Consider the following 16,471-nt stretch of genomic DNA (forward strand, 5'->3'; position numbering starts at 1 on the left):
TGAGTTTGGGATTTCTCCCTCTGTTTCTATTTCACGGAAGAGTTTGAGGAGTATTGGTATTAGCTCCTCACTAAAGGTTTTATAGAATTTGTTGGTGAATCCATCTGGGCCTGGGCTTTTCTTTGTTGGGAGGTTCTTGATTACCTCCTGTATCTCTCTGTAAGTTATTGGTTTATTTATTTGATTTATTTCTTCTTGATTCAGTTTGGGGAGTTTATACTTCTCTAAGAATTGATCCATTTCTGTAAAATTATTGTTTTTTACTGAGAAGAGGTTCTGTAAATAGTTCCTTATGATTGTTTGAATATCATGTGTTTGTTGTAATTTTTCCGGTGGAGTCCCGATTTTACGTATATGAGTCTCTTCTCTTCTTTTTTTTGTAAGTCTTGTGAGGGGTGTGTCGATTTTATTTATTTTCTCAAAGAACCAGCTTTTAGTCTTATTTATTTGTAGAATGGTCTTTCTATTTTCAATCAGATTTATCTCTTCTTTAATCCTTGTGATCTCTCTCCTCCTAGTCATTTTGGATTCAGTCATTTCTTGTTTCTCCAGTTGTTTTAGTTTCATTGTGAGATTATTTACCCACTCTGCTTCCATTCTTTTAATATGATTGCTGAGGGTAATGATCTTGCCCCTCCGTACTGCTTTAGCTGTGTCCCATAGGTTCTTTTTGATGTATTTTCATTGTCATTGTGGCTTATGAGTTCGTTAATTTCATCTTTAATTTGGTCTGTGGCCCAAGTGTTAGATAACAGTGAGGGGTTTAGCCTCCAAGAATGTGTATAGCCTCTGTGGTAACCGTTGTTATTGAGGGTTACCTTTATTCCACTGTGGTCTTATATAATACATGGGATGACGTCAATACTTTTGTATTTGCTGAGGTTCTTTGTGTGGGCTATGACATGGTCTATTTTGGAGTATGATCCATGGGCTGCTGAGAAGAAGGTGCATTGGGTCTCTCTAGGGTGGAAGATTCCATATAGATCTGTCAGATCCATTTGGGATATGGTGTTACTTAGGTCCTCAGCTCCCTTACTGATCCTCTGGGTGTTGGATCTGTCTCTTGGAGAGAGTGGGGTATTAAAGTCACCCACTGTGATTGTGTTTGGGTCTATCTTGTTCTGTAGTTCTGTGAGAATTTGCTTGACATATGTAGGGCCTCTTTTGTTCGGTGAGTATACATTTATCACCGTGATGTCTTGGTTCTGGATTTTTCCTTGTATTAAAATGTAGTGTCCTTCTTTGTCTTTTTGAGTTGATTTTAATGAAAAGTCCAGCTTGTCTGAGATCAGGTTGGCTACACCTGCCGTTTTGGTAGGTGCGTTTGCTTGGAAGATCTTGCTCCATCCTTTCATTCGGAGCCTGTTTTTGTCCCTTGCTGTAAGATGGGTCTCTTTTAGACAACAGATGGAAACTTTTTGTTTGCGGATCCATTCTGCCAGTCTGCTCCTCTTTATCGGAGAATTTATACCGTTTATATTCAAAGAGATCAAGGATAAGAGTGTTTTTTCTCCTTCCATTTTCTTGTTAGGCTGTTTTTCCTCTGGTTTTTTTTTTTTTCTTGTCTTTAGTGAGATGTTCTTTCTGTTGGGTTCTGGCTATTGTAGTTTCTTTCTGTTTCTGTCTGCGTGTCCTGTATGATTTCTGTTGGGTGGGATTCCCCTCTTAGAATTCGCTGTAGGGCTGGTTTTTTATTCATATACTCCTTTAGATCCTCTTTGCTATGGAAATATCTGGTTTTTCTCTTGAATACGAACTCTAGATTCGCTGGATATTTTATTCTGTGTTGGCAGCTTTTGGCCTGTAGGACTTGGATGGTGTTCTTTTATTCTCTTCACGCATGGTAGGTTTGTGTGGAGAGGTCTGCTGTTATTCTGATCCTTTTCCCATTGGAATAAATTTCTTTCTTCGCTTTGGCTGAATTCAAAATTTGCTCTTTATTCTTGAGATCTGTAGTCTTGATTATTATGTGCCTGGGTGAGGATTTTCTCGGGTCTGGTCTGCCAAGTGTCCTATAGGCTTCGGTTACCTGGGTGAGGTCCCTTGTGAGATTGGGGAAGTTTTCTGCAATCACTTTATTGAAAATATGTTGAAGCCCTCTGCTTTGGTATTTGGCTCCTTCTTCTATTCTAATTATGCACAGATTATATCTCTTGTCTTTGTCCACTAGCTCCTGGATTAGTCTGCCCTGGAGCTTTACCGTTTCTTGGAGTGTGGTAATTTTCTGGACCTTGTCGGCTGCATCATTGTCCAAGAGAGAGATTCTGGCTTCAATATGGTCAATTTTTTGTGCTGTGGATTCAAGTGTAGAGTTTATTGATGTCAGGGAGCTATTTATGGTTGCCACATCAGCTCTGATCATGGAAATTTCTTCCTTTAAACAGTTGTATTTTAAATCTATTTTTTCGTGCATTTCGCTTCTCCGTATGTTAAGATCTTTTTTAATGGAGGTTTGCACTGTATCCATTTTTGCTTCTGTTTCTTTCTTGGTTTCCTGAAGGTCCTTCAAGACTTCCATTCTAAACTTCTGGAATTGTTTTCTGATTTCATTCCTGAGGCTTTCCATCATCTCTGCTATCGTAGCCTTGGTTGCTTTTTTATTCTCCATCTCCTCTTCAGTCGTACTGCTTTTTGGAGCTGGCGAGTTGGCTTGCCCTTTCATGTAATGTGCAATATTTCTTTGTGATTTGCGCATCTGGGCATCTGTAGGTGGTTTCCTTGGGTTGGCTTTGTGCTGGTTCCCGCTGGTCCATCAGTGTGAGACTTGTTTGTGTCCTGGCTCTGGATTTGAGTTTGGCTGTTGAATCTTACTGCCCAATGGGTGAGTGTGACCGTCTCGGTTGTTGCCAGGAGGTCACCCTCACTGCACTTGGGGGTCGGTTGGTTCTGTGTCTTTCTCTGCGGGGTAGTGTCCTGCCTCTATGTTGTGCTGACCCTAGCGTGCCCTGGTGGGGGTTTGCTGGTCGCTGATTCAGTGTGGCATGGAGGCTTTTCTCTTATTTGGTTCTTTTTTCCACTTGGTACCTTGGTCAGAGGAGCTCACCTCTCAGATTAAGATTTGCCCCTGAGAGGTGGTTCGCCCACCTGTGTGGGTTGTTCCGGGGCTGGTGTTGTTGAGGGGCAGCCCACCCACCTGTGCGAGATGCCCCTAGCAGAGCGGGCACTGCCGCAGGGGAGCCCTGTCCACCTGTGTGAAGTGCGCCTACCAGAGCGGGCGCTGCCGCTTGGGGCCCTGCCCACCTATGCGAAGCTCCTGTGGAGGTTTGGGCAGTAGGTCCTCTTGCTGGAGGGCTAGCACGCTGGCCCATGCTGGCCCTGGGGGTGGGAGGGCGCATGCGTGTGCACTCTAGTGCTTCCTCTGGGGGTGTGCTGCCCTAAGCTGTTGGAGGGTGCTTGTGCCCTCTTGTGAGTTTGCTGTGAGGGGCAATATGCGTGAGCCCTAGCTGGACCAAGTGTCTGGGCGCGGGTTGGTGCCCACAGACTCGGTGCCTCAGCTGCGAGGGGGGCGTATGTTCGGGCCCAGTGAGCCTGTGACTGCTGTTCAAAAAGTCCTCGAGGACCAGGTGCCTCAGGCGGGGCTTCCAATGCCCACTGGTTCCCGGGCCCTTGTTGTGGAGGGGGTGGGGCTGGTGCAGTCCAGCTCAAGCTCCTCTGCTGCCTTGGTGCTGCTCTGCCCCAGCTTGCTACTGTGTCCTCCCAGAGTCTGTAGGGACCTTTTGCCGCTTGATTTGTGGCTGGCTCCTTTGTTCCCTCAGGGTAGGGAGGGGGAGGGAGGGAGCTCTAGCTTCTTTGTAGGTTTTGGGTCTCTGCTAGATCTGGTCTCCCGTGTGTGTGTGGGGGGGGGGGGGGGGGTAATGGGGAACTTACTGGTCCTGGGTCGTGTGAGCGTTCCGTGGGCTTTTCAGGGCTGAGGTGCTGGGGCGTGGAGATCGGTTGTTTGGTGGTGGTGGACCCGGCTGTCCCTGTCTGCACTGCCCGGTTCCCCTGCTGCTTACGTCTGATCCCCGCTGTTTGGTCCTGCAGTGTCGGTCTGCACTCAGTTCTAGGGCCCATGGAATTCCTGCCGTCTGGACTCTGCGCTCCTGGCATGACTTTTTGGCAGCTGGTTTGCTGGTGCCAGGTCCCCTTTCCCAGCCTGGCCCTTTTCGGGGGGTGGGGGAGGGGTACCCTGGAGATTTTCCGGCTCCGTGCAGGTTATAGGCTCTTCTTTTTTTGTTCTTTTTCATTTCCTGAGTTCCTCTGTTGCTTCTGGTTGTTAAGTTTGCTAGATTCTTGATGGGCTGTTGGGTGCTGGAGTTCCCAGCTCAGTATTCAGTTGGAGCGAGTTGGGGTGCCTCCCTACTGTGGCGGTGCCATCTTCCTCCCTCTCGCAAGCTTGCTTTTTGAAAAGGATACTAGCTTCTACGGCTTGGTCATCTGGGCCACTTCAAGGTCTTTCCCTCCACAAGCAGCTAAGCAAGCTCACTAAAACCTTACACACAAGGCAGAGAGAACAGGGTTGTAATGGACACCAGGTGCTTTGTCTCCACCCCTGGAGATTAGAACTATGTGAAGCACTTTTTTCTGGATAAAGAAATAGCTTTTACATCTTAAAAAGTTTATGTATTTCCCCTCCTTCACTGCTTCTATTTCTTAGGTGTTAAAGAAACCTAGTTTCCTATAAAAGAGCTCTAATTGAGAGTTGCTCTCTTTATCTGTCCTAAGGCACTCTTGGTATCAGATTGGTTCCAAGAACCTCTGAATTTCAACACCCAGAATGCTCAAGTTCCTTGTGTAAAATGAGCAGAGAACCTATGCCCATCATCTTTAAACCACCTCCACCTTACTTAGACTCACCAATTCATAATCCCTACACATGCTTTCTTTCCTGTAGGTTCCGTGCAGTACTCTTGTCGTAAATCCAAGTGTGCTTTCTGGTGTGTGTGTGTGTGTGTGTGTGTGTGTGTGTGTATCTTCTACATCTGTAGGCGGGAGGTCAGTTGGAATTTCAGAACTGGTGCTGACGCAGGAGCTTTGGGGTTCTTATTTTGAGCAGGTTAGGTAAGTGCTCAACCACAGAATTACATTCCTTGTCCTCAGCTTTTTGAGTCAAAGTCTTGATCTGTAGCCAAGTGGACTTGAACTCCAGATCCTCCTGCCTCTGCCTCTTGAGTATTGGGATTATAGGTGTGTACCATCACCTCTGGCAGGAGAGCCTTTTTTTTTTGCCAGTCCTGGGGCTTGAACTCAGGGCCTGAGCACTGTCCCTGACTTCTTTTTGCTCATGGCTGGCACTCTACACTTGAGCCACAGAGCCACTTCCGGCTTTTTCTGTATATGTAGTGCTGAGGCATCGAACCCTGGGCTTCATGTATGCTAGGCAAGTACTCTCCCGCTAAGCCACATTCCCAGACCCTGTTTTGGAAGTTCACTGTAAAGACATGGACCAAGCAAAATGGAAATGTCGTCCTTGAGTGTCGTCTCTGGCCATAAATCTCTCCTCATGAGGAAAGAATTACAGGCCAGACAGCCATGGATCTGACTCCAAATGGTCTGAGTATTTTCTCATCAGGCTTCAGCTGTGTTCTACTTGGTCATAGTGGGCCACTGGCTTATGTAAACAAGGTTTGGGGATGGGGTTGTTTTTGCTTTTGACATGTCTTTGGTAGTGTCAGATGTGGAAGAATTTCCTTTGGTGTCAACTTTCATTTGGCCTTGTCATTCATCTGTCTTGTGAAGATGAAGTGAGGCAGGTTGACAGGAACAAAACTCCAGTCAGGTAGTCAGCAGAACTGAAGGCCTGTCTCATTGTGAGGCCTTGTACTGATGTAAAATGGGCCTTGTGCCCATGTAAGGGCAGCCTGGGTCTCTCATGGCTCTAGGCTTAAGTGTTCCCACCAGTAAATCAATTAGGAAGTCATTTCTAAAGTCTTTTTCAGATCAAACATTCTAACACCATGTAAAAGTTGGAAATTCAGACATGTTTTAAAGCAAGGAAGGAAGGAAGGAGAAAAAGAAAAGGAAGGAGGGGGAGAGGGAAAGAAAGATGTGGGAGGGAGGGAGGGAGAGATCTCTATTGTCTGTGGATTTCACATCCAAAGACTATCATCAAATTTATGTTTTTCTTAAGACAGGCATGGTGGCTTACCCCAGTAATAGCAGCCCTCTGAAGGTTGAGGCAGGACAAACCACACATTCTATTCTATTCTGTTCTATTATTCTATTCTACTTATTTCCAGTGCAGAGGATCAAACTTGGTATCAGGCATGTGTTCTAATGGTGAGCTACACCACTTGCCCTAGACTAAATTTTCTTTATAAAACTAAAAATCAGTATAGAACATGTAGAGACTTTTCCCTTTATTTCCTAAGCATATCAGCATAGCAAGTCACATTGCCCTAAGTATTATAAACAATCTAGATGACTGAAAGTATGCGGGAGAATGTCCATAGGTGATAAGCAAATACAATGGAATTTTATGTAAGGAATATTAACATTTGTGGATTGGATATGGGGAAGAGGTGGGGGGCTTGGCACCAATATCCTGAGGTTGCTAAGATAGAACTGTACTAATAGATTCATGAATGCATTATGAAATCATGGGCAGAGAGCCTGGCATATAACCCCAACTACCCAGGAGGTTGAGTTCTGAAGATCACAGTTTAAAGCCAGCTGAGGCAGACAAATCTCAGACACTCTCATGTCCAGCTAACCAGCAAAACTCCAGAATGGGAGGCTCAAGTGGTAGAGTACCAGCAATGAGCAAAAACTCAAGGTCCTGAGTTCATGCACCAGTACCAGCACAAAAGCAAACAAAAACACCTGTAAATGGTACAGTAGAGTATGCTTACCATTTTAGAGGCCTTGGCTCCCCAGCCTGGTTGTGTGTGTGTGTGTGTGTGTGTGTGTGTGTGTGAGTGTGTGTGTGTGCATGTATACATATATATTCTTTACTTGTCGCATATCACTTCTAAAAGTGTTGCAAGCACTTGTAGCTACATTTCTGTCCATGATCATGCCAAGTATTCTCAGTGCATAATATGAATGGTCATGTGCAACTGAAACAGACCTAAAACTGAACCTCTTCTTTTTTTGTACCCATACTGGGGCTTGAACTCAAGGTCCCACACTCTCATTTGGGTTTTTTTGCTCACCACTTCCACTTGAGCCACACTTCCAGTTCTGGCTTTTTGCTGATTAATTACAGATATAAGTCTCAGGGACTTGTCTACCTGGGTTGGCTTTGAATCACAATCCTCAGAGCTCAGCTTGATGAGTGGCTAGGATTCCAGGTGTGAGTCATTGGTGCCTGGTAAACCTCTCTCCAAAAGGAACTCCTCCTTTATAATGGCCAGAGTAGCCACTGGTGACATTTACCAACGTTTATATTTCCATGTTTCAGATTCTTGATACATGCTATATTATTTATCAGGTTAGAAAAACACTTGAAACCTTAGGGAAATTCTTTCTTTGAACATCAATTTTCTCCTCTATGAAATGAGAATAATATCTATCTTGAAGAACTCAAGGAAGAATTAGAAACAATGTTTTTTTAAGTGTCTCATTTTTAAATTACTCTTAGTAGAAGCCCAGTCAATTGTAACTATTCATATAATTTATTTCATTTTGCAAATCAGAAGACCCATTAAATAAAGGTGAAATAATCTTGTCCAATTATTTTGTATGAAATGACAATGTGGACAATTAGAAAGAATCTGGTAAAATTAAGTTAAATTCAGAATGATGGACTAACGTTAAGAAAACAGTTTTATTTTAAGTCCAAGCAAGAAGAAAACTAATGGAGATACTAAAGAGAATTTTAAGGGTTAGATTAAAATGTTTATAATTCACATATAAATTGTTACTAAGTATGGTATGCTCAAGATATTTGAACATAATTTGTTCTCTAAAGTAATTTAAACATTAACTCTATGAATAGAGTTTATACTATAATTTGATTAATAATGGTGAAAGGTAAACTTTTGCTAAGCTTTGGTCAAAATGGTCTCAAATTCCAAATAAGTATATGAAGACTGGGGAGGTTTCACAGTGTGGTTTCATTCTAGTGTGGCAGTATCTGTTAACATTCATCTTGGAAGATTGGCAGGCTTTTACTTTATCCTTACTTCGTATAAATAACTCCAAGTTTTCACTGGAGTCTTTGAGACCTAAATAACTTACACTACATTTTTTATATGAGGTCTGATTCAATAATTTCTCCCACTTTATATCTTTCATTGAGACAACACACTATTTTCTTTACTACATGTATTTTCTTAGCCTCCTCAAAAAAAAAACCCACTGAATATTCTAAAAGATTTACTTAACAATAAAGAACACTAGAAGGGTAAATAACTTATTAAATAAGATCTTGTGGGGTTTTGTTGTGTTTTTGGTGTTTTGTTTTTTTTTCTGAATTTGAAAGGTGTTTTGTTAATTGCTCCTATGACTCAGTAAATCCTCATACTGGCCAGGAACTAGGGTTTGAACTCAGGCTCCCTCAACCTGATGACTCAGCTGGTGCTCTACTACTGGCTCTACTAGGGTGGCTGGTGCCACACCTCCATCTCAATTTTTTTTTTGCTGGTTAATTGTGGATTTTTCTGCCTGGGCTGGCTTCAAACCTTGATTCTCCAGAGCTCAGCCTCCTAAGTGGCTAGGATCATAGGCATGTGTGAGTCACTGGTGCCTGGCTGCTCTATAGATTTTTAAAGTTGTAAATTTCCCATCATACACAATAAAAACCATACACTATTCCACATGATGGAAGCTGAAGCTCAGAAGAGTCCCACAATTTTCTTCAAAGCCCATGACAGTCAAGACTAAGACTTCATTAAAATTCTTATTGTGTCCAAACAAGCACATCCCAAATTGAGTATGATTTCCTAATAATTGCATTCTTCTGCACTAGTTAGCAGAATGAAAAACTTGAGATGGAAAAGAATGTGAAATTCGTAAATAAACCCACAATGCTGTAAGAATATAGGCATGTGGATAGCTGGGGCTTAAAAAAGAAAGAAAAAGAAAGGGGGAAAAACACTCATATTGCACTGAGATTCTCCAACAAAGAAATCTCTATAAATATAAGATTCCTAGATTTTAATGGGCTATATTGAAAAATGACAAAAATCAAAAGCCAGAGCTTCAGTCCCAGTGCAGATCAGGGCCAGCTCTGTAGCATATAGAGTGAGCTGGGGCCTCAGAGTCCCTCAGAAATCCTGGACAGGTGGAGATGCTGGATTGGAGAGTTATTGACGATTATTGAGGACCCTGGGAAGCCCCCACCCTCTTTTTCCTCATAGATAACCTCATCTGCTTCCTTAAAGAACAACATGTTATCTGGCAGGAATCTCCCCAAGTTCCTGCATTCTGCCCCTCCTCCACTCTGTACCAACATCTCTCTCAGCACCTGGCCTCACTACTTCCTCTTGTTTTCATAGGAACAGCCATCTGGTCTGCCTTTCAAGGCTCCTCTTCCAGCTGTGTGCTCCATCCTGACTTCTACTCCATCTCCATCTCTTATTTTCCCTCTGTCTTCGTGGAAGACTGCCCACTCTTCTGTAGTCTGCGGTTGTAATGTGCTCTTTCAGGTCTCCACTCTGCTCTTTAAACACAGGCCACGTGTCTGCTGCCACATGGTGGCTCTGACCCTGCTCAAATGAAGGTCATTCACAGCAGAGGGTCAAATCCAGTGGGTGCTTTGCATTCCTCCCTTGATGCGTTTAACATCTCTCTGCAGGCCATTAGGCCCCTCTCTCTGAAGGGGTCATTGTACTTCTTTGCTCAGTCCACTAACCATGACTACTTTATTTTCATTTTTGGCTTATTTTTAATGTCTTGCTTCAAAATAAGGAACATTCCAGGTTTAGATCAATGGTAGCATACTGGTTTATTACCATGTATGAGGTCCTGGGCACCATCCTAGCACTGAAAATAAATAATGATAATAGTGATACTATTCTACCATTAATTTTGCCTTCAAGTCTGTGTGTGTGTAGGGAGGTGTGTGTGTGTGTGTGTGTGTGTGTGTGTGTGTATGTGTGTGTGCATACCAGTACAGGGGCTTGAACTAAGAATATAAATGCTATCTCTTAGATTTTTGCTAAACTCAAGGCTGACACTGTCACGCAAACCACAGCTCCACTTATGGATTTTTATTGGAGATAAGACTGTCAAGGATTTTCTTGCCTGAGCTGGCTTTGAACCGGGACCCTCAGATCTCAGGCTCCTGAACAGCTAGGATTGCAGGTGTGAGCCACCAGTGCCTGGCTGCCTCCCAGTCCTTAATAACTCTGTTTCTGATTCCCTCAATTCCTTGTCTGGACTTCACTGAGCTCCAATTAGGAGCATCTGATTGTTTACCAGATATTTCAACACCTTCCATCTATTTTCTTCAAATTCCCTGGTTTACAGTAGTTATTTCATATAGTGTGTGTGCGTTTGTGTGTGTGTGTGTGTCCATTGTGTCTGGATTTATGTCTCTCATTGTTTCTGATATCATTTAACCTCAGTCTGTTAGTTTTGCCATTTCAATGAAACTTCTTTGGCATTGCTCATATTTTTAATCTGTTTTATTTATTTCACTTTTACCTGGAGCTTTTTGCTTCCTTTTCCTTTTTTTTTTCTTATTTTTTTCCTAAACTGGTTCTTTTTTCCCTTCATAGAATTTACCAATTGAGTGCTGAAGGAGACTTTTATTCCTGGAAAAGAATAGAAGCAGTGAGTAAACTCATAAACCAACTCCTCAACCCTTGAGTAGTAGGGGAATACAGATACTGAGAAAAGGACATAGGGAAGCAATACATGAATATCTTTCTGTATTTTCATGTATCTTTTTGAGAATGGACAGAGATCTTTCCAGAAATTCAGGTGCCACGACTTATTTGCTCCTTTTATGGTTCTTTCCAGTTGTTGCCATGGGAACTGTCAACTCTCTTGGCAGTAGATGGTGTGTCTGAGCATACAGATGAAGTGATAATGCTGTCCTCTCATTTTAGATCCAGCCAGTTCCTAAGAGCCCACCAGAAGAGGAAAGTCACATATGGCATCTAGTAAGGCTCAGAGCAACAGTTTCACTGTTGTTTTATTTTTTTTCTGGTTTTTCAGTTTTATTCTTTATTTTTTCTGGTTTTTAAGTGCTCACACATATGTGGTTTTATTACTTTTGTTGTTGTCATTAATAAAGTAAAAGATCATGGTAGATACTTGGTTTTGATTTGGGATGAATAGCATCTAAATCTCCTACTATGTTTATTTATTTATTTAGTTTTGCCAGTCCTGGGTTTGGACTCAGGGCCTGAGCACTGTCTCTGACTTCTTTTTGCTCAAGGCTAGCACTCTGCCACTTGAGCCGCAGCACCACTTCTGGCCATTTTCTATATATGTGGTGCTGGGGAATCGAACCCAGGACTTCATGTATAAGAGGCGAGCACTCTTGCCACTAGGCCATATTCCCAGCCCCTCCTATCTTTAGATCATTTCTTATCAGATGAATCTTGCTAGAGGCAAAGGCCTCCTCCCATTACAGAAGCAAAAGTACCAGACATTTACTGTCTCCACTTATCAAAGTGCACTATTTTAATTGTCCATGCTACTTCTCAACAAATTTTTGTCTCTCCATGTTGGGTTCTAGGTAAATACCTCTATACTATGTTATCTAGATTTTGCTATTTCTACCAACTCTGCTTTTCCCCTCCCCCAGCCAGCAGTCTACTGAGACATGCCTCCAGTTCAGCATTTTGACCTGGCTGACTGAACCTCGGATCCTCAGACCACAGTCTCTTGAGTAGCTAGACGTACAGGTGTGAGCCACTGGCACCTAGCAGTGACTATTTCTTTACCTACAAGATTTCTAATTTTCTTTTTCACATCTACCCTGTGTGTGCTCTATCTAATTCATCTTCCTTTTTCTTCTTCTTCTTCTTCTTTTTCTTCTTCTTCTTCTTCTTCTTCTTCTTCTTCTTCTTCTTCTTCTTCTTCTTCTTCTTCTTCTTCTTCTCCTCTCTCTCTCTCTCTCTCTCTCTCTCTCTCTCTCTCTCTCTCTCTCTCTCTCTCTCTCTCTCTCAACTTAGGGCCTCTATACTCGCTGTCCCTTAACTTCTTCACGTAAGGCTGGTGCTGTACCACTTGAGCAACAGCTCCACTTCCAGTTTTTTGGTGGTTAAGAATCTCATAGGCCTTCCTGCCCAGACTGGCTCTACTTTGAATCACAGTTCTCAGATCTCAGCCTCCTCAGATCTAGCCTCAGCTAAGATTATAGGCATAAGCCACTGGTGCTCAGCTCATCTACTTTTTTCTGTAGTATTCTTCATAAGTTGGTAAAGGTAAAGAAAATGTTTCCATACATTCTATGAGCTACTCTTGCAAATTCATCAAAGTCAAGGCCATGGGAACTCTGAAGAGGGGCAAGACCTGTTGGACTGGGCCCTCAAACTGTCTCATCTACCTGGAGACAGTGTCAGAACTAAATTAAAGGTCATCCGCTGGAGAAGCATGTGGACTTTGCTTGGTTTATGGGAATGCCCTCACTGTCTGGTGTTAGAAGTGCTGAGTGACTGAGAGAAATCTGAGACTGTGAAACCAGTTTAGTTTCTTTTTTATCTCACAGCGATATTTGATGCCATTTGAAATATACCTTGATGTTTGGCTTGTCCTGTAGTTTTCTGATGATCTATTAGTCACAAACCACATGACTTCTGGTCCCTCCAGGCTGGGCCTCTCACTGAGAAAGGGTATAGAAAACCACATGCATGCCTTAGGTAGCATTGGGTCTCAGAAGGGTGAGACATGACCACAATTTAAGTCAACTTGGAGCCTAATGCCTAGGACCCAGAGGCGGGTTAGAGAGCCCAGAGACCAGCTGTGCCCACAGATGACAGTCTGCCAATAGCTCCACTTACTTGAGAATAAATGGATAGGCTTTCCATGACTTTTGCCACACAACATCATTGTAGCAATAGCCACATCCACATCACATCTTATTTTATTTCATCCATTTTCTTCACAGGTTGAGGTCTCAGGTTTGTAGGCTTCTTCTGAATGTTAGTTTTCTTCTTTCCTTTTGTCTGTGTTTCTCACTACTTGTTTTATATATATATATATATATATATATATATATATATATATATATATATGTATGTATGTATGTATGTATGTATCAGAAACCTCCATGCCAGCCTCCAGTGCCCTATATCTAGAGCCAACTCTTCAAATGATGTTCATGCTTTATCCTGGGACTATATTGGGAATTGCAACATTTGGCTTTTGAGATAGAGGGGGGTTTGTAACTAGAGTTAGAGGCCCTACTCTAGGAGTCTCACAGGTAGTTGGGTCTAGCTACTCACCCCAGTACTCCAATTAAAGAGAGATTTATTAGAGACAAAGCAAGTACTTCAGCCCATCTGGGGGTACAGATGTGAGCCTTAGATTTAAATAGAAGAAAAATTGGGACAGGGTGAGAGGTATGCATAATTGCTAAGTAGTAAGGTCACAGGTATGACCTGGTGGAGGGGTTTGTGTGGCCTGTTGCTTTTTATCTCAGGATTGGTTGGGTGAGGGCTGATTATCATAAGAAAGTCATTGCTACAGTTGTGGGCATGGGAGCTTTCCTTTCCTTACAAGGATGTTTATTCATCGGTCCTATCCTTTTCCCTCCTCTGCCGCTGCCATACGACTGCAAGAGAAAATGATTCAGAACAAAGGACTCAAACAAAATGGAGACTGGGTGCCAACCTTTCACCTTGCCTTCCATTGCTCTTTGGTGTTTGCAGGCTCAAGTGAGGAGTCAGTGCTTTTCAGCAAAAGAAGTTTGGAAGTCCTAACAGCACGGCTGTACTGCTAGTAAGCTGTGGCCTGACTAGGTATGAAGATCGTATAAGGTAAAGGCCCAAGTGAGGTGCTTGCACTTTCTTCAGTGTTCATTCACACAGGTGTGAAAACTAGCCTTGCCTGCACGGGGCCACCATAAAAGACACTGGCTCTGTAGAAAGGGCCACTATCGAAGACACTATAGTAGACACTGGCTCAATGTTTACTCCCAAGGTTCCCTTAGTCCTCATGACCAGACTAGACATCAGAACATCATGTGCTAGATCTCCCTGGTATGCCTGAGCCCAGAGGCCTGCGGCTTAACTCCTGCTTGTCAGCTTATCCCCTCCCACACATAGTCCTATGTTATATTTACTTTACTTCTGAGATGGCAATGTCTTTTCAGAGATTTTTTTGGATATATTTCTGCCATCACTTTTGTATGTTTAGGCTGGGGCTATAAGGCCTGTGCATTCACACTCCTTTTCTGAGCAGCATTCTTCTGGATATTTCCACTTATATATTCAACTAAGCACTTGTAGGTTTTATATTCAAAGCAGCATGGGCATTCCAGCCATTTCTCTTCCATACAACCCTACTTTCTGGACTCCCTATCCTGGTGACTATTATCATCCAAATGTTAGTTCCACTCCCAACTCTTATGCATTCTTCTGTGCACCTTTGCCCAATCTGTCAGCTCCTCATCTGGCCAATCCATCTCCTCTGGAAATCCAGTTCACCAAAATTCACATCCTACTCCATTCCAGGCATGGGCTGGGCCCTGGTTCCTTTTCAGTGTTTGCTTAAGCTCCCTTTTTTCCTGGGTTTTCAAGGATCTAATCTACTGATAGCTCTTGACTCTTTCAACCTGTTTCTGGCCAGCACCTCCTTTCATGCCCTTGGCTCTTACTGAAATTCCCTTTGATCCACCCATGGCATCCTACTCTACATTCCTCATCTGGCAAATCCTCAAGACTCAAGAACCACTCATTCGGGAAACCATTGCCATGGCTACCCTCCTCCTTACAGCAAGACTAATCCTTCTTTGGTGCTCTTAAGGAGTCTGACACTACATGGTACGATAGAATCTAGCACATTAAATGGCCTGTGCTTGCACATACCTTTATTGTTCCAGCTACACTATAACCTCAAGGAGAGTCCTCATTGTCTTCCAGATGCTGACAGGAAATCTGACATGCACACAATGAATTTGCATGTACCATCAGGTTGGGTGAAATGTCTGCTAGCCTTTTCTACCAGGTCTGCTTTCTCATTGGGAAATGTACATGGACTGGATGGACTCTATGGGTTCTTTCAAATTCCTCATTTTACCATTGTTAGGCTTCAAATGTACATTTTAACCATAAGTTATGTAAATTATTATTTATAGATACCATCAGCAGATCTTTGATGTTTCGGGACTCAACCTATAATGGTGGTAAAATTGATAGTTGCTTTAATAAATGTTTCTAGTTTATCTAGGTTTTGCTTTGTTTCATTTTGTTGTTCTTGTTGCTTAAGACTAAAGATAAGACCCAAATGAAGACCTTGGGTAAAATGTACGTTTTTGTATCTTCATATTGTATACAGTGACTTCTGGCATTTTCATGTGGCATTTATGTTTGTGTCTATAGTATTTGATTATAGTTTTATTCTAGTGGAAGTCCTTTATTTGCAGTTGTTGGGATTTTGTGGAATTATTTTAAGGGTTTAAAACCTCATTCAGTAAAGACTTCAGTTAGTGTAGAAAAAAGGAAGCATTTTGCAAATCAGAAAATTCACTTTACTCTCTGCCTGGTTTAGCTAACTCAAATACTTTAGGCTCAAGTTGGATATGTCAAGCACTTTAAAGAACATGAAATCTAAGAAAATTGACAGTTTGACTCTGGTTACCCACTATCAAAAAATTTTTTTTGCTCTTTGTTCAGTATATATTCATGTGATGTTTACCAGACAACAAGCAGCAAAAATACAATAGTAACAAGACAGTGATGGCTTAATGATCTTAGTGGTTTGTGGGAAAAGAACCAATTTAATAAAGAAAGAAAAAGATCATGGATAAATGCTAATGAACTCTGTGTGTGTGTGTGTGTGTGTGTGTGTGTGTGTGTGTGTGTGTTGCTCCTGGGGCTTGAACTCAAGGCCTGGGCACTGCCCCTGAACGTTTTTGCTCAAGACTAATGCTCTATCACTTGAGCCACAGCTCCACTTCTGGCTTGTTGGTAATTGGAGAGTGCTGTGGGCTTTACTGCCCAGGCTGACATTGAATGCAATTCTCAGTTCTCGGCCTCTTCAGTAGCTAGGATTATGGAGGACAGCCACCAGCACTAGGCAAATTAAGAAGCTTTTAAGAGCACAAGTAAGAAAACATTTAACATCAAGTGAACTAACAACAAAGGAAATTTACATATAACTGTGATGTCCTGAGATGGGACAGCTTCCTGAAGATTGATTCAAGCAGTTCAAAAGCCTGTGACCAAATCAGCACTTTCGCAAGATGGCTCTGAGCAACTCCTAAAGCTCCAAGGCAGCACCCACCCTGTTCATTTCCAAAGGCTATTTATTCAGCGCTGTTGCAAATACCTAAAACAAGCAGTTTAAGAGGGAAAGACTAGGGCTGGGGATATAGCCTAGTGGCAAGAGTGCCTGCCTCGGATATACGAGGCCCTAGGTTCGATTCCCCAGC

Source organism: Perognathus longimembris, chromosome 15 (genome assembly GCF_023159225.1).
Source record: "Perognathus longimembris pacificus isolate PPM17 chromosome 15, ASM2315922v1, whole genome shotgun sequence".
NCBI lineage: Eukaryota > Metazoa > Chordata > Mammalia > Rodentia > Heteromyidae > Perognathus > Perognathus longimembris.